The sequence below is a fragment of the Micropterus dolomieu genome, linkage group LG12 (assembly GCF_021292245.1).
Source record: "Micropterus dolomieu isolate WLL.071019.BEF.003 ecotype Adirondacks linkage group LG12, ASM2129224v1, whole genome shotgun sequence".
Classification (NCBI taxonomy): Eukaryota; Metazoa; Chordata; class Actinopteri; order Centrarchiformes; family Centrarchidae; genus Micropterus; species Micropterus dolomieu.
Window position 1 is genome coordinate 26,926,230 of NC_060161.1, and position 19,978 is coordinate 26,946,207.

Sequence of the window (19,978 nt, forward strand, 5' to 3'; positions counted from 1 at the left end):
GCTGATGCACATGTATGCAGACACACACACACACAGTGCTGAGTGATAAATATGTGGTCTTCTATGAATATACAGCTGAATAGCAGAACTGACCAAAAGCATGCAGCATCGTTGGCCCACACCGAACATAAACTGTGTGTGTGTGTGTGTGTGTGTGTGTGTGTTTCTTGAGTTCAGGGATACAGATGTTGGGCAAAAGTCACCTCAGTGAAACAGAAGAAGCCAGCCACGTGTGTGAGGTTATGTGTGGGTTGAGAAACTGTGTAATGGCAGGTTTTGCGTGTTGAAGTCTGATTGAGAAACTTTTTATCTTCGCATGTGTGTTACGGTAACGGTAGCCAGCCACAGGTCCTGCAGAGTTCATGAACAAAGACCTCATTATCATTATAATCATGTTGTTTGTCAACGTTCCTCCATGGGTGTGTATGTACTTATGCTGTCATGGGATTGGCCTGTGTGAGTGTGTGTGCATTTTCCTTGAACTTGGTGATACAGATGTTGGCCAAAAGTCACTGGTTTACCTCTCCTCCAGCTAGACGTGCGCGCGTGTGTGTGTGCGTGTGTGTGCGCTTGCATTAATGTATTAGTCTATTTTGTTTGATAAAGGTCTTGTGTGTGTGTGCACGTTTTGGGAAGATGGTTTATACAAGACAATGAAAAGTGTGTTAAATATGTATAATTAGAGAGAGCGAGAAGACGGATGTGGAAAAAGGAAGACAGAGTAACGGAAAATTAAAGTGTGTGTGAGAGAGATGAATCACCGAGGTTGTATACAATACTGTACCTCTGTAACTGATTGCATTTTATTTGCACTCTGTGTGTGTGTGCATACTGTAAATATAGTATAGCCATGCCTGAGAAATGTGTTTCAAAGGTATTGTGCATGTGCAAAAAAGAGTTGTGCTTTGTAGGATAAGAGTATCAATCAGTGTCTCTGTGGGTGTAGAAAGAAAAATTGTGCTTGTCAGTTAGAGATGTTAGTTAGTCTCTATCATCCGATGGGAGATGCTGGGTGCTGTGGCGTTGTGGAGGTGGGAGGTTATGTTATGTATGGTTAATGTCACAAGAAGAAAGGCCGGGGAATTGAAAACACCAGGCAGAAATGAAAGATGGTGAGAAGTAACATTGGCAGTACTATGAAATATAAGTAAAGAAAACTCTGAGCTAGTATAAAACAGGTGTTTATTGTCTTTTATTGCAGCCTTAGCTAACCTGTGCCTGTCTTCCACAGTCAGGTAGAAAATCCCCTCAGTTAACTACAGGAGAGAGGAGAGACAACTGACTACCAGCCATGATGACAGATACTGTAATTACTTCCATGGATGAGAGGCAAAGCGTCTTGATTTTGACCTTCCTTGGATAACTATGGCCTGGATGACTGAGATACTTCACAGATAGCTAGCTAGTGGTTGTCCGCTGCTTAGTCAGTGCAAGACACTCTGTTTCCTTTCTTATTCTGTTTTCTCTTTGGTGTATGTGTGGTCCAAGAAGTCCATGAAATAAACATTTGTTTGTTCATTCATTAAGTGGGATGTATATATATGTCATTATTCATTAAAATGAATGAAAGAAAACTGAAAAATTTTATGAGTGCAACCTGAACAATTAAAGAACGAAAAGATGATGTTAAACAGTCATTAGTGGATGTGTCACGTTGAGGAATTAAACCTGGGTCTCTCAGAGCAAAGGCGTGTGTCTTATCCACTGCTCCATCATCACCCCACACCCACTACATTATAACGTTGAGAAGTTAGTGCCACACTTGGAATGGCTGGGTAAAAGAGTCCCTTCAACTTAGCACCAAGCAAGATCACTGTGGCATCTGGTAACCTTTGGCTGTCCTGTTAAATTAGTTGGAAAATCCAAGTCACTGAGAAGAGAAACAGAAAGCAACATCTTCATTTTCTATCTAATAGCTGTCTCCCAGCCTGCCAACTTTAGCTCTGTCTAAACATTGTCCAACTTCATGCTGTTTGTTCCTCATGTTGGCTGTTATTTCAACCCTAATCAATCCTAGCATGTGTTAAGCTTATTAATTCATATGGGAGTTATTTTAAGTGTGTGTGTGTGTGTGTGTGTGTGTGTCTGTGTGTATATTCATCCTGGTGGTAGTCATTTGCACTGCTGGTAACCTCTGTCTAGCTGTTATTCCAGCAACCTTTGACTAATGGTGTATCTTGACAAATGTGCCATGGTCAGCGTCTGACCTCCAAACTAAAGGGATAATTAAGAGTTATGGTTGCACTTGGCTTCTCTCTGCTGTTTTTGAGATCTGATTCTGCAGATTGTATTTTATGTGATTGAGTTGCTCTGTGTCCAGACTTGGCCTAACAGCAGCTGTTTTGCTTCTGCTGTGGCTATACCGATATATATATTACAAACCACAGAAAAATAAAAACTGAGAAGAGAGGTGAGACTGCAATAAACATGGGCAATATAGTACTCCATCAAGACGTATATGTTTTGGCCAAGAAAGCATTTATCAGACAACAATCTTAGAAGGTAAGATAGAAGGTCCTTTAAGGTAACATCAAGCAGGTGACTAATTATCATTCACTCTGATATCGTTTAGAAAAAGGAGTGACTACTCATTGGTTGTTTTTTTTCCCTAAAAATGTTTTGTATGTAGAGTTGTGTTAGTTTAGTTTATTTATTTATTTATTTTTACTTCACTGTGGTGTTTCTGATAGATCACCTGTTCATACTGACGTTTGATGACCAATAAAAATGACATCATTTGTACTGTATACCACATTAGATTTCCCTGGAAGGACCTACCCAGCACTCAATCCAGAATGAGAGAGGTAAAATATTAATTGGATATTTCACTACTGTGTTATCTTAGACTACATAAGAATAGCAAAACAGATTTTTTTCAGTCTGTGAAATGTAATAGACATGGCCTGGTGTAACTGAATGATGAAATGTACTGTAAAATGTAGAGTTGAATCAGTGCATCTTGAACCTCTAGTAAATGAAACATTGTCTTCTCAGGTCATGTATTTCCTAACACATAGTCGTATATAGTAGTAGGATGCGCAGTTCAATAAAATATAACAGAGTAAGCACGCACTGACCCTTGAATGTCCTCTGTAGGCAGATGGACAAATCATTAGAGAGACTTTTTATTGCTGTCTATTTGCCTGCCAATAGTTTCCTTTAAACTATTGCCAATGGATTAAACTTAAAAGGTACCAAAATATTAGTATGACAAATTTATATTTGTCAATAAAAGAAATAATAAGCCAAGCCACAGTAAAACCCAAAGGTGACAAATCATGCTAAACACGTAAATATCAAATGTAAGCACATACATTTGGGTTTCCATGGCGTATGTCACTCTAACCCTTGCTTAGCCTCTGTCTCAGATGGACGAATCATCAGAGACATGGAGACATCTTCATATCTGTATTTTATAGAAGTCTTCTGTCCTGCCAATAATTTTATCTCAACTTAAGCCAGCGTCCTACTGTGTCTTCTGGATGCTCCCCAGCAGCATGGTTTCCACCGCAGGGCCAAACCAGTCCTAACCAGGGCTTAGCTACTTACCATTTATCCCAAGCTGCTCCCCTCAAAACAACATTTCTGGGATTCTCTTCGCTTCTGTTTGCCAAGACGAACATGTTTGCCAGTTTGGCTGGAGCTTTAAAGGATTGATAGTAGAGAATATGCTACATGGTCTGCGTTCTGCCATTACAGCATTTTTCTGAATTGTCTGGCAATGATTAAACTGTATTTTATCAGCTCACCAAATGGATGCTCTAATTTCCTAATAATATCAAGCTAATGTTGTTTTCCTCTGTATCATTGCTTTTTATTTTGTGTGGCAAATACACAAACTGAACTCAAGTACACTAAACGTCAAAATGTAGTTCTTTTGACTATAGCCTTTAAATATCACAGATCTATGTAGCTCAAATTATTTCTTACACTATTCGCGTCCTTCACACCGCCTGAAAGGAAATTAAGGCTCTACGCATCTTTGCATTGACTTTGTATGTAAACTCACTGCCACAAATTCTCGCTTCGCTTTTGGTCTGAAAGCACTATAAGATCTTCAATCTTGAAGTCAAGCTGTGGATGTTAATTGAATCTGTGGCATTTTATCAAAAGCACTTACAGCTTTATGACCACTATGTTAAGATACTTTAGCCATAACGAATCACCACTTGTTATAATTGGTTTTTCGATGGAAACTGGCCAGTCTGTTCTCACTCCAAAGTCGTCACATATGGACACCTGGTTACACATCCTTGCCGTCAGTTTGTAACGCACTGGGTAGCCCCATAGCATCATATTTCAACAAAGCCCTGTAGTTGGGGTGGATGGATGGGCCAGAAACTGGTCATCACAAAAAGTCATCATTGAATGTTTTTATTAAACTTACGTAGGTTACGTAAGTAACGTTACTTGACTTACATAAGTTAAGTCACGTAAGTAAAGTTACTATTTTAAGCCCACTGGCATGTGGGTTCAGTTCAGGATGTTTTTATAATCAGCAAAGCCCACACAGTCAGTCCAAATTTCCAAAATGTTAAGGGAAAAGATGAACAGATAAAGGCACAAGTAATTCTCTTTTCTTGTTGTTGTTTTCCCAAAGAAAGACATGGAGACAGAATTGTCTAGTGTTATTGTTAAAAGGTTTGAATGGCCGGCGGACTTTCACTACTAGTCAGTTTGGCTTTAGTTCAGTTATTGTGCTCTGTACCCACACCCCCTAAACTTCAGGCACTCATTGTCACTGTTAAGAAATAACAGTATACAAAAACAGGACAGTACATGATGCTTTGACCTAAAAAGTTGTGGCGCCCTGGTCACTTCCTGGTTTGGAGTCTTCTCCCTGCCTTCTGGATGACACTGCTGTTGGACTGCGACACCATCACAACCTATCACCAACTGGAACGGGATCAGACAACCAATCAATAACTGGAATGTATAGGCCGCCATTATCCAGCCTAACCAATCACACATTTGGCACAACTGTGCCGTCTGTATTGCGTTCTTGTGTACTTCTCCCTTTCTCATTTCCTGTCTGTCTTGCTCGCTGTCGTCTCTCATCTTATACTTTCATCATTGTCCTCTCCTCACTCTGTTTATCTTTCTTTATCTGGAAACAAGAAAGAAAGAAAAGACAGGACAAAGTACCTGAAAAGAAAGAAAGAGACAGAAGAGAAGATACAAGGGCTTCTTTAGCCTTTGGCTGACCTGCTAGGATTCCAGCGCGCGCGCACACACACACACACACAAAATAGGAGTTTAAAGACACCATGGGACTATAATAGCAGCCTTTTCCTCTGCACTGATGTCACTGGAAAGGAACAGTCTCTCTCCTCTTTAAACATCTCAGTGCTACACACAAACAGACAGATGTACACGTATACTCAAACACGTACTCTAAACACCCACTGCAGACTCTCATGACCTCCCCTGCTTCCTCTGTCTCTGTTGATGTCTTCTTATCTGTCATGTCTCGAGATCACTTACAGGCCAAGCAGAGGTCACTTGAGCCAGCCACGATTTTTTGCCATTCCCATCTAGGTAAGTTAGTTTGGATATTCCTGTGCATACCACTACTCAAGACTGTGGACACGGCTGATACTGTTAGCCACTGTGGCTGGGAAGAATGTTTTACAAATTTATTCATTTACAAATGATCCATACAGTTCGGTATTTTGTAGTTATTACAAACAGGGCTTGACGTTAACATCCGCCAAATGCGGGTGGATTTCAGCCGTGGCGGGTAATAAGATGAGAATATAAAAGTTGACTCTGTCAGGGCAGCCACAGTTGCTCAGACCTGTAGACCATCAGCCTCCCGCCTGCTTTTAACCTGATGGTATGATCTCTGTCATCACACGCGACTGGTCGCATGCACACACACATCAACAGAGCCTTCAGTCAGTGCGTGAGTGTGTGTGCCAAGAAAATGTACAGGAGAACGAGAGAAAGAGAAAAGGCAGGAGGAAAGTGCCCTTAAATGCTGTAAAAGTATTGAAATCATCATGATTAAGGGACATGGTGTTACTACTTAGCAAGGCTGCCCTTATGTCACATCATATCACAACTACCGTTCCAGAATTAATTCTGTTTTTTAATAAAACTACTCATGCCATGTTGGAAAGCAGGAGATGTGATTGTATTCCCATAAGCTGACCTGTATACTCGTTTCAGGTGGACGTATCTCCAGTTACTCAGAGATAGCAGAGTTTCATGGTCCAGTCAGACTTCTGAGGAAATGTAGACACAAATCAAACAATCCAAAAGTGCACAAAACTTATATAGGCGTACATACATTTTTAATCCTGTTGCCTTAATTGTGGATTTTTTCTCTTTGTTTCTAATGCATATATTTTTTCTACTCTGTACTAGAGTATTTTACTACTGTTTAAATAAACAGTGTTTCGGATCTTTTTTTTTTCAGTTTAGTTTTTATCTTTTCAATTAATCTTTTACACCCATGCAGCATTTTCATTATATACATAATTATATATATATAAGAAGCTAATCTTTTTATGTGTTTATCTTAATAGACCACATGTTTTCAAAAATGAAGCTTTCCGCACAACCTTATCAGAGCTAATGATAGTGTTAGTACATTTTAGCAAGCCAATTTCAGCATGCCAAAGTCAGCTTGAAACATATAAAACGTAATTTTCCAACAACAAAAATGTGGCTAGTGAAAATGCTGCATGGCTAGTAACTTTGGAAAACCACTAGCCACATTGGCTAGTGAGCAAAAAAGTTAATGTAAAGCCCTGATTACAAATATTAATATTTAACATGTTCCAACTCATAGTTTTCATTTGCACCAAGGTGGAGTGAAGGAATATTCTTTTCAGATCAATAATTCTGAATAATTCATAAATTACATGCATAATTACAGCAAAAAATGGAATTGTTGAAAAGGTTGCTATAAATTAGTCATGGGTGCATTGGATACATGAATGTTGTGCAGTGTATTTTTAGCATTGCTAGCATTGTGGCTCTAGGGAAGGCAGTGTCAGTCTGTCAGATGGTCCACCAACTTGGTGCCCAGAAGACGAATCCTAAAGACTTTTCACATGGTACAACCAACTGGAGTTTTACGTAAAAAAGTCAATGGAAAGACACAGCGGGGCATGGGTAGATGTGAAATCACTCGGGGCAGTGCAAACAGAGGTGAAGATGAATAAAATTGTGTCAGCTTGAGTGTAACAACTGGTACGTATCCTGGGACTCAGCTTCGTAAACATGCAGGGACAAGAGGAAAAAGGAGAGAGACTGGAGGGAAATAACAGAGCAAACTGGAGTTCTTGGTGAGTCCAGAGATCAGTCAGAAGCTGAACTGTCAAACACAGACACACTCCCACACACACAGTTGATACATCCGCTTGGCTTACAGCTAGCCTCTGTTGGTACATAGGCTACTTGGGGTTTAATAACAAGGACTGTACAAACAGTCCAGCGGTCAACTGTAAAAGAAAAATTCACTTGGTGTTCTTGTTTATGGATGGATAAGTGCACATATTTAAAAAGCAAAACTTGCTTGTATTCCTTTTCTTGATTTAAACGTTGTACCCGTCCTTTCATACTTAAAGACTTTTATTTATTTATTGTAATTTCTGTTTTTAAAAGCGCTACATGAATCATGTCAGCAGACTTACATACTTACCTGTTAAAGCATGGTTACCTCAGTTATAGCTGTCTTCACGTTTTCAAATTGACACAGGAATCCTGTGGTTCTGAGCCATCTCCTCCGACCGAAGCAGGATGAATGACACTACACTGTAAAATGACTGTGAAGAAGGGCAGCCAAAAGTCAGATGTCTTTGTTTACTTTGTGTTTATACAGTGACGAGTCACCGAGCCCCGCAGCCAGTCCATAGCAGACCTGTAATCTGTTGTGTGTCACACATACACATACAGAAAAACACGTTCACTATGCAACAGTGAATGACTACATACAAACACACACACATAAACAGAAGCAACAGTGGTGTCAATAAAGCACACAGACAAAAGTGTGGTTTTAACCCGGGATTCACCCCATTCCCATCCCATAATAGACATGACTGAGTAACAATTGTGCTGTCATGGTAACAAGGCAAACCTGAGGTCTGGTACCAGGATGTTTAGTTGTGGTTCAAATGACCACAGCATTGCTCACTAGAGTGTGTGTGGATGTGGGTGTGTGTGTGTTTGTGCGTGTTCACAAGCTCAAAATGAAATCAGGCATAGTGGACTGAGTGACTAAGTGGACGTTTACGTTTATGTTCATTTTTGTGTTTGACAGAGTCATGGCTTGTTCATTTCACCAGCAGAATTCACGGCAAGACAATGAAAAAATAAACACTTCCAGGGAGCAAAGCAACATGGACGTGGTGCTGCTTTGAGGTTCAGGTTTGCTTTAAGACTTTATTTTTAAATGTAAGTAGTTACTTGGTCTTGATCCTCATCAGCAATCATATTTACAAAAGATGCTGAGTAATTCTAGCGGTCTGTCAGACACATCATACTCTGTATCACAGTCCCGTACCCTCATCTCCTGTTACTCATTCACAACAGGAAAACTGTTAAAAAACAAACTCAACCTTTTGTATGAAAGATCCTTAGCAACTAGTGAGGTGGGGAAATAAGAGATTTTCAGCCCATCCTCACCCAGAAAACAGCAACATAGATCAATAGTTGAAAGGCTTCAGACGACAAATTTTACGATGTGAGCGTTTTGTAGGTGGTGGGTAGGGATTGATGATAGAGCGACCTTCACTCAGGAGAATGAAGTTCTGTTCCTGTGTGAAACAAAAAGCCAACATTACCGTTGGCACTAGTTAACTATGTTACTTTTAAAGACATTGACAGCCACTTGAAGCCCCTTACCCTTTACCTAACCTTCACAGGGGTGTGTGCTTAGTAAATGTAAGCATGTCGACCTGTTAACCCTACAGTTGCGCACATCAGCCTGATAGGGTTAACCCCCTCGTGTTGCAATGGGAAACCGAACGTTATGTAATTTTGGAGAAAATGCTCATGTCATTTTGGGAGTCATTTAAAACACTCATGTTATTTTGGAGACATCAACTATCAACCTATTCTGTCATTTCTATATGACAACATTTTGGAGATTTTCTCAGACCAAGAAATGTCTTTTTAAAGGCAATACAAACCATGGAAAATCAAAGATGGCACAGGATTTTTTCCTCGCTCAAGGACTGAATTGCTGTTCAGCAACAGCAAACTATATTACAGCGACACTGCTGAATGAAATGCTAGTCTACTTTATTTTATACCAAGCGGCAGCACTGAGCTTTACACAGCACTGCAATCGGTGACAAAATCTTGTGCCGTCTTTCATTTTACATGGCTTGTGTTGATTTTAGTGGAGGAGACCTTTCTTTTGTAACTTGCCGTGTTTTTTTTTCCCCACCTCAAGTCAAGTCAGTGACATGATTGCAACATTCTTCCCTTGATATATTTTATGAGCTGCTCCGCGATTGAAGTCTTGAGTCACAGGTGATTTGCAGTATGACGGTCCTAGATCAAGTCAAGAATTACTCATTTTAGGAATTATGATTGTTTGTGTTACTCAGAGCTACATGAGAGAGTCAATGTGAGGTTTATCGCCTCATTTAGTACAAAAACTGGAAGAAAGGGGAGTCAGCTGGCCCTAGCACCTCCAAAGTTACATTCCAACAACTTTTTAACTCGTGACAAAAAGAAAATGAGGCGTTATGGTTTAAATAATTAGTTAGTTAACTTTATTTAATTCAATTACTAAAAAACTACACATACAGTTTGTCGATTTGATAAATGTGTATGGATTAGTCATACAGTAATATTTTTATTTTGAGTTGAGTGTCTGTATCCTCAAGTCCTTAAATCCTGCTTAACATTTGTACAGTGTAATAAATTAAAAATGCATATTGATGCATATTGGGGGGAAAAATCACCATTTTCTTGCTATCTGAGAAAAATACCATTCTCAGATGTGCAGTTTAGCTCCTTACAAGAACAAAATGGAAAATCCTCAACTCCGCAGACTGTGTGATGTTCATTACAGTTGTTGACATTTATTATTTGTTATTGGTTGCCCCTTTTCTAGGAGAACAGTATCTTTTATTGGTCTGTATGGAATATTATTCATTTGTCAGGTTGTTAAAGTGCATAATCATATTGCTGGGCCACTGCAGTACATGAGTACATGTGCTCGTTTAATAAGTGCAAGCTAGTTTGCTGGGTTTTATTGGTCTGTATGGAGTATAACCAATTGTCAAGTTGGTAAAAAAGGCAGAAAAACATATTCCAATTTGTGGTTTCATATTATTAATAATGATATAAGCAGTTGTTATGAACTATATAACAGCACTTCAGATGCCTTTAGGTTTTGGCCGAATTCATGTGTCTGCGGCTATGATTTGGATGTGGAGTTAGTGAACCCCACCCGCCTCCTCCAGTCCTCACCCTCCTCCATCTATAATGCTTCCCCTCCTTCTGTTCCTAAATCTTTTCTTCTCTCTGATTCACCCCATCTTTCTCCCTTTTACTGTCACTCTGCCCTTCCATGATTCTCTGTCTGCACTTCTTCACCTCCTTTTTACCTCTATCCTTTATCATTAATGTTTGTCCATCCCCCCTCTGTCATGTCTCCGTTTACATCTACTTATAGCTCTTTCCCTGCTTTGCTCTTCTGTCATCCTATCTTTCCACTTATATTTTTTCTTTCCATACTTGTTCCCTTCTCTTGCTCTTTCCTCCCTTCCTTATTTCTTCTCTTATTGCTTCTATCATTTTATTATCTCATCCCATCACCCTTTCCAATAATTATTTTTTTTAATTTAATTTCTTTCACTTTCATCTTGATCTCCTTTTGTTTCTTCTCCTGTAGTCTTCCCGTTGTTGGTCTTTTCCTGCATTTGTCCTACATCATTTTCTGCCCTCATCCTCTTTCTCTTCCTTTCCCCCTTCCCTTTGCTTCTTTACTTTCTTTCCATCCTCCCTCCTTGTTCTCCTTACCTCATTTTGCCTCCATCCATCCATCCCTCAACCTCTGACCATCAGCGGCCCAGACAGACCACAGACATCATTAGTGACATTCATGGAAATCGGTCTAGGAAAAATAACATATGGTGTTCCCAACCTTCCCCCCCAGACGCCTGTTAAATCACATAAAATTTTTAAATTTTCAGTTTCAGGATTTCCCTCTGTCAACATGATGTGGATTAAAGACAGGGAACACGATGAAATTGACAGATTTTTCCAAAACAGGTTCAAGAGGAAGCCTTCTGTGGTCGTTGCATTGGAGGAAGTGCATATTTGGTGCGGAGGGTCAGTCTGTCACGTAGTCGAGACAAACAAATTGATGTGGTTGCTTTGTGGGTCCTCAAGTCAGCAAGGAATGTTTAGGAGTGGTCAAAAACAAATACATAAACCATGCTCTCTGCCTGAAATGTGGAAGTTCAGTGTGTGGCTCAGCATGAATCAAACAAACACTTATATGACTTATAAGGGTAGGATGGTCCTGAACAAACGTTTTCTTAACAAGCTTTCGTTTCCTTTGATTTATATGTTCAATTAAAGTTCATAAAACTGTAGTTTGTAAAATGCATTCCAATCTTAAACTCATTTATTAAGAATAATGCATGATCAAAATCAAAGCACCAAAAACACCATAGGTAATTTGTGTTTAACTTAAACCAGCTTGCGTTTTCCTGACAAGTGACCTCTTACACTTTGGAAATCAGAATGAATGTTTGGGCGTACATTGCGTTGGAGAGGTCTTGTTTTGAGTCAAAATCAATATCCTTTAACCATAATTCTAATGTTCCTTAACCTTAGCCAAGTGGTTTTAGTTTCCTTAACCTTGGATGTTACCTTAACCATAGAGATCGAGGTCCAGAAAATGCTCATATGAGTTGCTTCTGGAGCAATGAGATGAGTCAAGTTGTTCAGGTGTGAGGTAGCCCCAGTTTCTGCCTCTTATTTATTAGCATCAGTATTATATTTGAGTCAAAGTGCACAGCATCTGTTTCTCTTGAAGATAAATATGCAGTGGTGTTTGGAAAATTTTTTAAAGATGTTTGGAAGAGTATCCGAACTAGGTTTAGGTATGAGGCTTTGTTGAAATCAAGCCAACATGTATTTGTAATCCTATGAGATCAGATTCCTTTTGTGCTAAAACAGTGTTGTGTGCTATTTTTGGATTTTGTGACAAATATTATGTAAGTATTTATGACTGTTTTGTTGTAATTTACACGTGTGATTGGTTGGTCTGATACACCTACCTGCTTTTTAATTTGTACTGCCAACAATTGCCAATATCGTGTCCTTCCTTTGAGTTTGTAAATATCTTTAATTTTCATCTGGTTTTGTTCCTGTAATCAGTCTGCAGCCTCAGCATCAGATACTACCTCCACTGCCTCAGCAGGTCTCTTTATCCCAGTTTTTTCTCCAGGCATCATGAACTTGATCAGACAAAGGTGTAGCTTATCTTACCATAATTTTCATAGTAGCCCTTTAAAAGGTCAGAAACATTTTCGTTTAATTTTATCCTGGATTTATTTTTTCTTCTTCTAAAAAGGAGAGGGTGATGTGGAAGAGTGTCTGCGTGGTTACAGAGGCAACCATCACATGGACTGGGCTTACACACTCACTGTACCACTGGTATGTTCTTGTAGCTGACACACATAGAATAACAATGGCATGGCCAAACCTTCTCTGATTCATCGTCTCCTCCCTTCCTGGTGTATTACCCGCTGTCACTCATCGTCGGCCCTTCAGTACTGAAGCACATCCAGAATAAGCAGGAATCGGCCCATTTTGTTCTCTCCATGCGGCAGAGAGTAACTGTTCACCTCTTTGTTAATGTCTGAACTTTGGCTAGATTTAGATTTCTTAGACTACCTGCTAATGGAAGTGGAGTGGATATCCTGCAGATATTGATGAGACATTGTCTGAAAACAAAATAGTAGACAACAGTGCTGAGTACAGAGCTCTGAAATGAGTTATCAGAGATCTTAATGAATCAATATGATTAAGGGTATGTATTTGACCCTCATCCAGAGTGATTTACTATATTACTACTATATCCATCTCTGTTGTTTTCCTTGGAAGAATCCATAAAACATTAGCTGACACTATGAAACAATCATTTGCCTAATCAATTCCTTGAAATCCTCCTTTTTATGGTTTTATTTTGGGGAATTATTTTAATTGGCCTTCTATAAACTGATTTTTTTACATTTTAGTTTTGAAATTTGTGGTTCAGATTGTCTTTACAGTTAATGTTTAATTCACCAAAAAGTCGTGTGACCCTGCACTGATTACAAAATAATTAACTTAAAGGAATAATAGTGAATAGAATCAAATCGAATCGACTATTTTTTATCCAACATCCTTCTGCCCTTTCCACACAAGTGAAACGGATCTGATTCCCACACAGGGCAGCCAGCTTCCTCTCATTACACCGCATGATGTCATGTACTGACACATTACCACTAGTGATCCGCATACTGCATATCTCTCCACACAAACTGGGAAATTCACAAACACAAGCATATACACGATGGACACTTAGTCTAAACCACTACGGTCCTGATTCAGGGTCATGGCTGCCTTTGGTGAGGACGCACAGAGACACTGGTCAAAACTAATTCCGGACGTGTGTTTGTGTGTGGTGTGTCCAAACTGTATATTTGAAGTAGAAACCACTGCATAGCCAGAGAACTACATCATTGGTATCTCGGAGGCAGACCCACACTAAAAAGTTAACTCAAGGTCTAATGGCTACTACAGTCTCAGACGGTACACTGGACAAAATAATAGACAATTAGACATAATGTTCACATCCAATCTTTGACACACAAACGCAGCTGAAAATATACCTAAAAATACATACAAATCTGAAGCAAATAATATCGTATAAACAAAGATTATGTGTAAAGGCCTGGTCACACCAGCATTTAAAACTACTTTGGTGAACTTTGACTCCTAATGTATGCCAATGATTTAAACCAGACGTGGACGGGGCAAAGTTGTTAATTCAGGCCTGAAAATGATATGGTTTGATCAGAAGTTGCTGTATTTATTAGAAAACTATTTACTGAAAAGCTTTAGAGCAATGTTTTGATCACAATAGTAAAAGTGCAATTTACATAAGTTTCTTTTGTTTTTATTGTTTATTTGAAAACAGATATCGACACATTTTACTATGATGGTACTCGTAAATAAGAAAAAGCCTGGTAACACGAATGATAATGTTAAAGGGACTTGCTAAACACGTTAGCATGTAAAGTCAAAAAACACTGCTAGCTTGGCTGATGTAGAGTTAGAAACAACTATGAACACTTGATTGATTCATTTTCTCTATTGCACTTTTATTTCCTTTAATAATTGGGACTTGTTTCTGCGCGGAAACTTTATTACTCTTCATCACGTTTCTAAATGTTGTTCTAATGCATTTTTTTGCCTTATGCACTCCACTTGGAAGTTCCTCTGTGTTTGAAAGGTTCTGTACAAATTGCCTTTTCCGTCAGTGTGAACGTAGCCAGACAAACTCATTCATAAACAAACATGTATGTAGCGTGTACACTCCAGTATACATCAGCACAATGCTCAGATGTTCTACAAAGACAAATTATACACTGAACACACACAGGACAGAAGGATATAGTGAATGGAGAGAGTAATAGAGGGGAGATTTTGGGTGGGTGAATCAGTCATTTCAACAGAAGAAGTTGGTTTCAAACACACGTGCACCCACTCTTTCCCCTCACCCTGCAAATATGATTGATGAGTGAAATTAATTTTTGACTCACCCATCTCTCTCTCTCCCTAACTCCAACATTATGACTTTAACAAAGAAATTGCTGTTCTTTTAGCTTTCCCTCTCTTCATTTTGGATAGCAAGAGCAGTGTCAGCAGCACAGACACACATTTCAGACAGCTGTATAAACGAGGTTGAGGTGTGTCAGAGTGTGTATGTATTCTGCGGCCGTCATGGCACAGTGTGTCACTGAGGCGAGAGGTTAAGAAAACTACCCAACTATGTAACTGACTGCAGTTCACCATGTAGAACAAAAAAGAATAGAAAAGAATGGCAAATCTGCTAATGTGAGTGGATGTGAAGAAACAAGTGAGAAAACTGTAACACACAGACAGATATAAGTACAGAGAAAGAGAAAGTACAGAAAAAATTTGAAGTGTATATAAAATAAAAATAGAAACTATACAAAAGCCCACACTTTTATTTGCTTCAACCACTGAACTCAACCTGCCTATATTTGGGACAGGCCTTAAATTCCTTTCGCACAAAGCTCTTGCTCAACAAAGATGGGAAATGCTATCAAATAACCAGTATCAATATTACTTTATAAAAATTTGACTATCGAATAACATATGAATTACAAATCATTAATTTGATCTTGCTTCCAGAGACAATACATCTAGGCCATCCTCATGCACAGAAAAGAGAAAGAGAGAGAGACCCAATATTCAAATATTCTGGTATCCTACCGAAGGTAACTAGTTATTATTTTTTTCAAATTGGATTAATTTTGATGAAAAACTGATTCTTTTGATGTTGGACCCGTACACACTAAAGAAATATAAATACCTGTGATCGAACCAGGAATGGTCACATATTTTGCCCGTTTCAAAGGTAGGGAGTCACCACTTTTGACCACCACACTCTTGTTTACCATGCCGGCAAATCTGAATGAATTATATTTAGGTTCTCATGGATTTCTGTCACACAGTTGAAGCAGAGCCATGAGTCGACTCCCCAAGATCAGTTCCTTTTTTTCTAACTGCGCCTGCGCAAAGCGGCAAACATCTGAAAGTGTCATGAAGTCATGTCTGTGTAAAACATAGCTAAGTTAATAATAAATAATGTAGTATAATATGCAACAAAATATATAAATTAGTCCAACAGACATAAAACTAACATAATATACTGCTGTATAAACATGATAAACTCCAAACGCTAAACTAAATTGCATGGACAGTAGCGTAGAATAGGATGCTATAAGATAGATTCCAAATCTATAAATGAAATAAAAGTAATATTTACATATTCAATAAGTAATTACTTTACTCCCTAACTAATTAACTAAATAGGCCTAACAACTAAACCACTATTTGTGTGCTGCATTCTACAAGATGCAAAGTAATAGAATTAAACTTAATAGAAATCTAACAAAATGTGATGGATTTCTATTGCATACAGTTACAGGCGTCACTGTCTCTGCAAAATAAAGAGGGGAAATCAATAAGGGAGTACCTGATGTGAGGAGAATAATTTACAGTGGAATGAACAAAGGTTTTCTGAACGGTGGATGGCTTAAAGAAAAACTCACATCGCTCACCGTTCATCTGTTTCATCAGAATACACCTGATGAAAGAGATGAAAAAGAATTCCTGATCACACTTCCTCTTCAGTCCTCTTTTTGTGTGTGTGTGTGTGTGTGTGTGTGTGTGTGTAAGGTTGAGATTAAGGTTAAGTTTCTTTGGGACATTAGGGGTGGGGTATGCCCTTCTGGAGAAATCCAATACCATGACAAATAATATGATATAGAGCTAACAACGACACAGCAAGTAATGTAACTGACATTACAAAGTTGTGGGTTAGCAATCTGTTGCTACAGTTGCTCCTGTGAAGCTAACATGAAGCTAACACACAGAGAGGATGAGACGGTGCCCAGCACACCAGCTCCAGACAGCGAGACTCACATCACAACAACAGCATATCCTGGCAAACTGGAAAGTAAGCTGAATGTCCGTGGGCAAGTTATTTAACGTTGCCTGACGCACAAATCATGGCTGGTGTGAAGTTAGATGGACAGACAGTTACGTCATTCATTGGTTTTGGTTACTGTAATCATGTATCATCAGCGCTACATGGATCCAAGTGAGGAAATCAAATTCTGGTGACTGACAATAGGACATGCTGCACTTTTCTGCACATAATGAGTTTGTTTATCTTCTCTGGGGGTCTCAAAAAGCTCTATGTGAAAACAGAAACGGGACCAAAAAATTGCCATTCTGTACCGAATATTATTGAATGACAGTTCCTGTGTGGTCGCTATGTTTCACTTGTTTCACTCATTATTGGGGGACTGCCAAAATAGTCACAGTAATATATAAACACACCTCTTTTGAAACTCCTTCAGGGAAAATCCCATACCCCATATGCATATGTATATGCAGATCAGGTTATCACCGTTCATGATCAGCAGAAGGATTTAATAGTAGTTTAGCTTTTGAATTCCTGCTAAAATGACATCTACTTTCACAAAATACTGTGATTGGTCTACTTTTCTTTCAGTAACCTCTTATAATTACTTTACTAGCTTTTCTTTAATAACCTCTTGCTCCTAAAACCAATGTTGTGGGACCTGACTTTTGTCCCCAATAGGTAGTTAAGTAGCTATATTATGACTGTAAGCTGAATCCATGATACCCATTCACCGTCCGTATCGTCTCTCTCTCTCTCTCTCTCTCTCTCTCTCTCTCTCTCTCTCTCTCTCTCTCTCTCTCGCACACACACACACACATTCAGAAGCCACCCAGGTCGGCTTGTTGTAAAGTAAAAATCAACAGAAAGAGATTTTTCCATTTAAAGATTTATGGACGACTCCCGGTCACATGTATCACTATACGAGTTTGTGTGTGTGTATATCATACAGACACAAAGGAGGCAAAAGAGAAGGATAGATCGAGGGAGTGAGGGAGGTTTTTGTGTGTGTGTGTGTGTGTGTGTGTGTGTTGGGGGTCAGTGAACAGAGTGACCCTGAAAAGTGCAGAACTATAAATGTTACACAGCATTTACTGTTTCCCCTTTCACTTCAACCATACATTCATTGTTTCTTCTTTCCTTCCTTCTTTTTCTTCCTGATTCATTAAATTCCTGTATAGCTTCTTTTTCCCTTTAACTTTTCCTTCCCTTTTCCTTCCCTGTCTCCCCTCTCTAATTTCCTCTCTCTTAATTCTTTACATTTTCATCTTTTTTTCAACACATCCTCATATAGAAAGGACAGAATAGGTTGATAGTTGATGTCTCCAAAATGAAGACCTTTCGGGGGGCTGTCAGTGCCTTTTACATTAACATAGTTAGCTAGCATTGACAGTAGCTAATGCCACAAAAAAACTGCTAACGCTAGCTAGCTAAGGCTACATGAACGCTACAACATGCTACCTAAAACGCTAAAAATAAACACAAAAAAAAAACAAATTTATTACTATACACTATCTAGCTAACACTAATCATACTACCAAAAACAAACACAGATGTTAGCTTTTTTATTCACGCAGTAATCGTGAAGATCGCCTAATAATCTAACCATCCACCCTACCCACCACCTACAAAAAAGGAATTTCCCGGTTGTTTAAATCGTATACCTGGTGTTATCCCTGATATTTCACATGCACTTCATCAGATGGCCGCAAGAGGTCGCTAATAACGTAAAATTCGGTCATTTTAAGCCCTTTAACTATCTACCTATGTTGTTGTTTTCTGGGTGAGGACAGGCTGGATTTTCTGTTTTCTATCAATCTCACACTTTTTCTTTCTTCCCTTTCTTTCCCGCCTTTCATCTCCTTTCCTCACCCCTTTGTCCTCTGTTTCACTCCCTCACTCCCCTCCTCCTCAGGCTGCTTCTGGGTTTCTTCTTTCATCGCTGTTTACTAACCATGTTCAGAGCCTGGATACGTGTGTGTTCTGTGTATGTATGTATGTATGTGAGCAATTATGTGTGTATGTGTAATGGTGGACACACGTGTGTTTGTGTGTGTGATAACATGTGTGTGTGTCCAGATAAATAACTTTATAGTTCCTTAACAAAACCCAACAAGTAACCCTTTGACCTGTCACATCTACACACACAGTCAAAACACACACATATAGATGTAGATATGCACTTAGATCTTCACACAATGTTTTCACCAGCACCCTCATGATGAGCGTTGATGCTGAGATGCTATCACCAGTGTTACTGTTAGCCTGGAGATACAATCTTGGCATCACCACTTCCTCTGGGTGTTTATCCCCTGTACAACTCAGGTGTGTAGATGTGTTTTGCAAGTCATTGTATTGTGTGTGAAGATTCTCAGTTACCCAGCTCATAGTTATGGAAGAGGGTTAAAATCAAGGTAAACTGGACCTTTTTTAAGAAGCTTTTTGAATGAGAGTCTAAACTTTTTCAAGTATCTTCAACCAAGTCCAGTAGTCCTTGATTTTAACCTTCCTTGTAAGTTACTGTGTTCTGACATTACCTGAAGTTTGTAGATATCTACTATATTTACTAATATACCAACCCGTTCTCACTCTCAACTCGTCACATATGGACGCAGAGTCAAGACCTGTTGGCGTCAGTTTGTAACGGGGGATCTCCATAGCGTCATAGTTCACTGCAGTTGGTGGAAGCCCTGTCGTGTCACTTTTTAACGGTAAAGGTAGGTGTATGATATTTAACAGAAAAGAGCAAGTAAGGAGGTGGTTGGGGTGGATGGAGGGCCAGAAACCAGACTTTCAACCAGGAGACCAGTGTATGTTTCCTGTGTGAAACAAAAAGTCAACATTAAGTGTTTTTATTTAAGTTACGTAGGTTACGTAAAATGCGTAAGTTATGCAAGTAACATTACTTAACTTACATGTTAACTGACATAGTTATTTTAACCCAAACCATGATCTTTTACAAAAACCCAACCAAGTACTTTTGGTGCTGTTTGGTTAATGTTTCACAGCCATAACAACATGCCATTTCAAAATGGTGATGTTTTGCAACGTTAATGTTTTTTTCTGAAAGTCTAACTGAGCGTTGCATATTTATTATTGCTAACTTGACCAGACGTTGTATAATTATTGTGGCTAACCGTTGCTAACTTGACAGTGGAGCCCTAAACATCAAAAAACTAACGGGGCGTTAAAAAGCGACGCCAAGGGGTCTTGATCAAGTGTCCATATGTGACGAGTTGGGAATGAGAATGTGTTAAATATGTATGTGTACCA